Genomic DNA, 8,031 nt, shown 5'->3' with positions numbered 1-8,031 from the left:
CACATGGGCATAAAATTCCACTAGGGTATAATCTGCAGAGAAATTAGAAGAAGACTATGAAGTCTAACAGTCCTATTATGTATGACTCTATGTACTTTAAAATCCTATAGGACGTTTCTGTCCATAATACATGAAGCTGGAGCTTCCAACACAAGGGGAGAGATAAATGAGACCTTACTTGAAAAGAAGTGGATGGATAGACAGAGTTTGTGTTAATTGAATATATATGTTGTGTATTTGTGCATACATATGAACAATTATGTTTTATATATGACTAGAATTTATACTGGAAATTGCTAGGATGACTAGAAATCCTATATTTATGTTGATAAGTGGTTGTGGTACATTCAAACATACACAGAGAAAGCAGGAGTTATAGGATTTGCTGATTTCATAGTGGGAAGAACTGCAATACAGAATGTCATTGTGTTTCTCCTACTCTCATAGCATATTTTGGCATCTTTGTACATTTTTGCTTCACTTAGATAAGAATTACTATGTTATAAAGAAAACTTCCTTCTCGGGTGTAGCATTTAAAAATATTTTTTCCTTTTTGACAGTTACTATGCCAGTTCAACACATGTATATTAAGTGTGATGACTTTAGTAATATATCATTGGTTTGTGCCAGAAATTCAGCATTATTTGAACTTGCCATTTTGAAATTTTTGAATTAATTATTTCTAGCCAAGATATTCTTCTTTTCTTTTCTATTCTATTATTACTTATGCATTAACTTCCCTATCCGATTCTCCCTCCCACACTGACTGCTGTTTCATTTGTTTACCTATTGAGATCAAGTTGTAGCTTCCATATGGAAGTCAGTTTGCAATACTGTGTTTCCATTTTCATTTGTTTTGGAAAGATTACATTTCCTTTCAGATTTCTTCACAGATCCATTGATTGTTCAAGTAAAAATTATGTATCAATCATATTTTGGAACAATTGATGAAGTTATTTTTATGTCTGCTTTTATTTTATTGGGGAATGAGGTATACATAATGGTTTCAAATTGAAAAAGAATTGCAAAATAGTTTTGGCCTAAATTATGTTTATCTTGAAAAAAGCTGCGGGAAGAGCAAGCTATAATGTGAAGCTATTAGATAAAACATTTTAAATTATGTTTTAAACTAGTTATCTCTACAGTTAACTGTGGTATTTTATGAATGAAGTTCTATCTTAAATATTTTCCCTTGACAATAGGGTGTTGGTGTTCAAAATACAAAGCATTTTGGACATGTTGTCTAAATGTTTTCATTAAGAGATTTGTGGGAAACTTTCTGTTATCACAAAACAAGGAAAGAAAGAAACAGATTATGAGAAGTATGCTTGTTCTACGTTGGTATTTTAGCAGCATATTCCTTTAGAAAATATCAGGTTTTCCACTTTTGAGTCTATAGTGGGTGGAACACAGGTTAAAATTGTTTACAGAAACAAAAAAACAGCAAAAGAGGATACCAAGCAGCAGAACCATGTGTTTTAACTCATACATGTATCCCACATAATAAAGAACCTTGTCACTATGTGACAATAGTGTCCAAATATCCTTATGTCTCTCTTGGTGACTATGCAGAGCCTTGGCTAGTTCTCATCCCAAATCTGTAACACACTGAAAAGAGACCCTACGTCAAGCCCGACTGTAGGATAGAGCAAGATAGATATTTATGATGCTGGACATAAGCAGGCACAAGGTTTGGAGAATACGGAATTTAGATCAGTAGAAGGGATTCATACAAAGAAAACACAGTGCACATATTGGGAAAACACAAAAATCTAACCCCTTGATTTTGCTTAGTAGCAAACATAAAACATGAATGCTTAGCAGTTTGATATTTTTCCAGACCAAATATGTCCATTCCCAATCCATACCACTCATTTGTATGGAAAGGTGGGTTCAGATGAGGGTCTCAATAACAATGAGCCTGATCTTTGGAGCTACAAGCCATGACAGAGCCATAAGTAATCAAATAGTGGTGTGAGGTCATTTCTAGGCCTAAAAGGAAGACTACAGTACAAAAGGACTTAGGGTATAGAGCACAGGTGCTCAAGTGCTTACCTAGCCAGCACTGAGGATGCCCTGTCATCCAAGTGAGGCAGCAACTAATGAAAAAAAGGTGGGAAAGGATTGGAATTTGTAAAGTTATCCTCTGAAGAACCTTGGGATTACAATGAATCTGTAAGAGTTTCTTTAGATGTTTTCACTCAGAGTTCTGCAGATGATTTCTATAGTTTGATAAAAATGGAGTCAGGAAGGAAAAATCATTAGAAGTAAGCTATTGTAGTCATTCCTATTATTACCCTTAATATCAGGCAATTCCTTAGAAAATACCAGGTTTTCTATTTGAGACTCTCTAGTAAATTGGACCCAAGGAGGCAGTCCTATGTGGAGGACTGGGAAGGAAGTGATAGATAATGGAGCAGTATAACCTGAGCATCATATACCAGAGATGAGCCATGTGACCTTGTTATCCATGGCACCACCAAGAGACTGGTTAGGAAACAAGAGAGATTCAGGATCTTCCCATCCATCCCCTCTCCCCCGCAAAAAAATCAAAGAACTCTTTTTCTGTACCTTTTTTTTAACTTTTAATTTTTTTAATTTCTTAAAATTGTTTTCTATTAATCTTTTTTTCTCACCATTATTTTTTATTTTATGTGTGTGTGTGTGTGTGTGTGTGTGTGTGTGTGTGTGTGTGTGTGTGTGTTTTAATCTCTACTAACCTTTTGGTCCTTTTTTTCTGTTTTTCATTCTTTTCATTTTTTCTTCTCTTTCGTTCCTTTTTGCATGACTTAATTGCTGTTCTGCTCATCCTCAGATATATACCTGTCATCAATTATTAGACCTTATCCCCCATTGTGTACATACTTAACCAAGAAATTTATTACTCAACTCAAAACCTCCTAGGCTTAAATTCTTTAATAGCAGTATTATCTCTTTCTACCTATATAATTTTTAAAGAATTTTTATTTTTTAGTTTTTCATGTCTCTATCCCTCCTTACTCTCATCCTATCCTTCTCTCAATATCACTTCTTTAAACTTGCATAATTTTTAAGTGTTTCAATTTTTAAATTTAAATTTTTGTTTTTCCATTTTTCTTTTTCTTTCTTTTTTTTAAAAATTTCTCTCCCATCATTCTGTCCAATCCATTTCCCTCTCTGAGATTAGGACTTGGTTAAATTCACTCTCTTTTTACCTCTCCACATCCCTCTAATCCTATTTTCCCCCACATTTCTCCCTAAACCTAATAATTTCTGGTTTGCCAAATTCTTCTTTGCTGTTCTTAGCCCATTAATCCATAGTTGTTTGATGTTGAATAGATTGTATCTGTTGAACTAGATTGTATCTGCAGCCTTTTGACTGTGCAACTACAGGACTTTGGTTGATGCTTGCCTTAAAATAGTGTTTTAGCACAAAATTGGTGTTACTTTCATATCTAATGGGCAGAACAAGCCGGAAAAATACAAGAAAAATGGCAAGTCCAGGTATCTCAACTCCCACTCATGATAATCAGGGGACAGAATAGATAATGAATATTCCAGAAGAGAGTACCCCAAAAGCTCTACAAACACTACTGGTAAACATGGTGAATGAAAAGTTTGAAAACCTGCAAAGGATTCAGTGTGAGCATGATAGGGAGAAAGAGGAGGCAAACCAAAGATCAATACAGGAATCTCATGAGTGTGAGGAAGCCACTCAAAGATTGATACAGAAATTGCAAGAGCAAGTTGAGAACACTCAAAGAGAAGTAAAGGAATTGCATGAGCAGGCTGAGAACAGAAAAAAAGAAAGTCAGGTATGGTGTGAGTAGGCTGAGAACAGTCAAGGAGAACTACAGGAATTGCGTGAATGTGAGGAAGCTAATCAAAGAGTAATACAGGAATTGCGAGAGCAGGATGAGAATAGACAAAGATAAATGTAGGCATTCATGGAATCCATAAACAGACAGCTGAAAGAATTCAGGGAGACCACAAAGGGAATGCTGAATGGAGCCCTACAGAAGCAATGGGAGTCCAAGGAAACCATAGCCAATCAACTAAGTGATTTGAGATAAACACTGAGCACCAAATTAAGGAAGTAAAGAAGTTCATACAAGATCTAAAACAAAGCTCCAACAAAGAATTTGAAGCCATCAAAGCCAACCAATTAGAAGGAAAAAAATTAAAAACAAAGTAGAAAGTTTTGACAGTAGGTTAGATCAGAAGATCAAATCTTGGGGATTGAAGACAGCCTAGATATTATAGACAAAGAACATATAACCATCCAAGACAAATCCAAGAAATATGATAGATCTATTCAACATTTGGAAGACATCATCAGAAGGCCTAATCTGAGGACAATGGGTGTAGAGGAGCATCTAGAGACAGAAGTTAATGGTTTAGGAAATTTGTTTAACAGGATCCTAGCAGAGAACTTCCCAAACATACAAAAAGATAGGCCTATTCAGATACAAGAAGCTTTTAGAACCCCAAATAGACCAGACCAGAATAGGACATCCCACTGTCACATTAAAATCAATTCAGACCAAGGAACAGATCCTTAAAGCTGTCAAGGAGAAAAGATCAATTACCTATAAAGGGAAACAAATTAGAATCACCTCAGATTTCTCAGCAGACAATTAAAGCAAGAGCCTGGAATGATGTATGCCATGCCCTAAAGACAAACAACTATCAACCAAGAATACTGTACCCAGCTAAACTCTCCTTTATAATCAAAGGTCAAATAAAAACCTTCCACAGCAAAGAAAAACTGAAACAATATATCTCCACCAAACCAGTGCTACAAAAGATACTTAAAGATGTCCTACACATAGAAAACCAACAAGACCACAATAAAGGCCAAGAAACAGCACCCAAACTGAGAATCCAAGAACCATAGGAAGAACCTAGTTGCCACAGCCCCCAATAAGGTAGATAACATGACAGGAACTCCCAAATACCTCTCAGTACTATTTCTCAAGATTAACGGACTTAACTCTCCAAGTAAGCATCATAGACTGTCTAGTTGGATTAAAAAGCAAGATCCTTCTATCTGCTGCCTTCAGGAGTCATACCTTGCCCATAAAAACAAACACATTTTAAAAGTGAAAGGCTGGAACAAAATCTACCAAGCAAATGGCCCCCATAAACAGGGGGGAATTGCAATCCTAATATCAGATAAAATAGACTTCAAATTAAAATTAGTGAGAAGAGATAAAGAAGGTCGCTATATACTAATTAAGGGATCTCTCCTTCAGGAGGACATTACAATTCTAAATATCTATTCACCAAACAACAGAGCACCCAAATTTATCCAAGAAACTCCATTTTCCCTCAAATCTCACATAGATCTGAAGACATTAATTGCTGGGTACTTTAACACACCACTATCCCCACTAGATAAATCAACTCGGCAAAAACTCAACAGAGAAACTGCAGATCAAAACAACTGCATAGATCAACTAGATTTAACAGACATCTACTGAAAATTTCACCCAGCAGCATCAGAATACATGTTTTTCTCAGCAGCACACGGAACATTTTCTAAAATAGACCACATTTTAGGTCACAAAGAAAATTTGTCCAAATTCAGAAACATTGAAGTTATACCTTGCATTCTCTCTGACCACAAGGGAATAAAATTAGAACTCAACACCAAAAGCCAACTAAGAAAGTCCTGTAACACATGGAGGCTGAACAACACACTGTTGAATCATCATGGAAGAGATTAGAAATGAAATTTAAGTGTTCATGATATTCAACAAAAATGAGCACACAAATTACCAGCGCCTCTGGGACACAGCAAAGGCAGTACTCAGAGGCAAGTTTATAGCTCTGAGTTCCTACATCAACAAATTGGAGAGATCTAAAACCAACAATTTAATGAGACATCTAAACTGCCTTGAAAAAGAGCAGCAAGATAAACCCAATCCAGTAGATGGAAAGAAATAATTAAAATTAAGTCAGAATTAAATGAATTAGAATCCAAAAAAACTATAGAAAGAATCAACAAAACAAAGAGTTGGTTCTTTGAAAAAATTAAAATTGACAGACCCTTAGCAAATCTTATCAGAAAAAGAAGAGAGCACACCCAAATTAATAAACTCAGAGATGAGAATGGAAACCACAATAGAAACAACCAAGATTCAGAACATTATAAGGGAATACTTCTCAAACCTTTATGCTAATAAGTTTGAGAACTTGCAGAAATGGACCTTTTCCTTGCAAATATCGACATGCCAAAATTCAACCAAGATGAGTTAAACCATCTTAACAGGCCCATATCAAGCATTGACATAGAAACAGCAATAAGAGACCTCCCTTCTAAGAAAAGCCCAGGATCAGATGGATTTACAGCAGAATTCTACAAGGCCTTCAAAGCAGAGCTCACACCAATACTCCTCAAACTCTTCAATGAAATTGAAAGAGAAAGTTCACTACTGAATTCACTCTATGAAGCCATCATAACCCTCATCCCCAAGCCAGGCAGGGACTCATCAAAGAAAGAGAACTATAGACCCATTTCTTTGATGAACACTGAGGCAAAACTTCTCAACAAAATTTTGGTCAATCGACTTCAACAATTCATCCAAAAAATCATACACCACGATCAAACAGGATTCATTTCAGGGATGCAAAGCTGGTTCAATATGCACAAATCAATTAATATAATTCATCACATCAACAAGAGCAAAGATAAGAACCACATGGTTATCTCAATAGATGCAGAAAAGGCATTTGAAATGAACCAACACCCCTTTATGATGAAGGTTCTGGAAAAACTAAGAATCCAGGGAACATTCCTCAATACAATCAAGGCTGTATAGGACAAACCTACAGCCAGCATGATACTTAATGGTGAAAAACTAAAGCCATTTCCTCTTAATTCAGGAACGAGACAAGGATGTCCACTCTCTCCACTTCTCTTCAATTTAGTATTAAAATGCGTAGCTACAGCAATAAGACAAGATGCAAACACAAAAGGGATCCAAATAGGGAAAGATGAAGTAAAACTCTCCCTCTTTGCAGATGACATGATTTTGTATTTAAAGAATCCCACAAACTCCACTCCAAATTACTCAACCTGATTAAAAACTTTTGCAAAGTATCTGGGTATATAATTAACCCTCAAAAATCAATGGCTTTTCTGTATGCCAACAATGAGAAAAGCGTGGCTGAAATCAGGAAAGCAACTCCATTCATAATAGCCCCACAAAAAATAAAATAGCTAGGGAATAACTTAACCAAAGAAGTGAAGGAGCTCTATGATGAAAACTTTAAACACCTGAAAAAAGAAATCAAAACAGAACTTAGAAAATGGCAAAACCTCCCATGCTCCTGGATTAGAAGGATCAACATCGTGAAAATGGCAATACTTCCCAAGGCTGTATACAAATTCAATGCGATACCTATCAAAATTCCAACCTCATCCTTCAAGGAAATAGAAGAGGCAATCCAAAAATTCATATGGAACAATAAAAGACCCTGAATAGCAAAAATGATCCTTAACAGAAAGAACAGTGCTGGAGGAATATCAATACCAAATTTCAAACTCTACTACAAAACCATAATAATCAAAACAGCTTGGTACTGGCACAAGAACAGACCTCAGGACCAATGGAATAGGACTGAAGACCCAGAAATGAACCCATAGACCTATAGCCATGTAATCTTCAATAAGGGAGCTAAAAAAATAGAATGGAAGAAGGACAGCCTCTTCAGTAAATGGTGCTGGCAAAATTGGTTAATCACTTGTAGAAAACTAAAGCTAGATCTTTATATATCCCCTTGCACCAGAATCAACTCCAAATGGATCAAAGACCTCAGAGTCAAAGCAGACACTCTGAAAACATTACAGGATGGAATAGGAGTAACCCTAGGTCTCCTTGGCACAGGCCAAAATTTTCTTAATAGAGACTCAGAAACACAACAAATCAAAGAAAGGTTGGACAAATGGGATTGCAGAGCTTCTGCATGGCAAAGGACATAGCTAGCAAGATCAATAGAAAGCCCACGGAATGGGAGAAGATCTTCACTAGCCATACAACAGACTAG

The sequence above is a fragment of the Dipodomys merriami genome, unplaced genomic scaffold, assembly GCF_024711535.1.
Source record: "Dipodomys merriami isolate MVZ:Mamm:240054 unplaced genomic scaffold, mDipMer1.0.p SCAF_56, whole genome shotgun sequence".
NCBI lineage: Eukaryota > Metazoa > Chordata > Mammalia > Rodentia > Heteromyidae > Dipodomys > Dipodomys merriami.
This window is presented reverse-complemented; position numbering follows the sequence as displayed.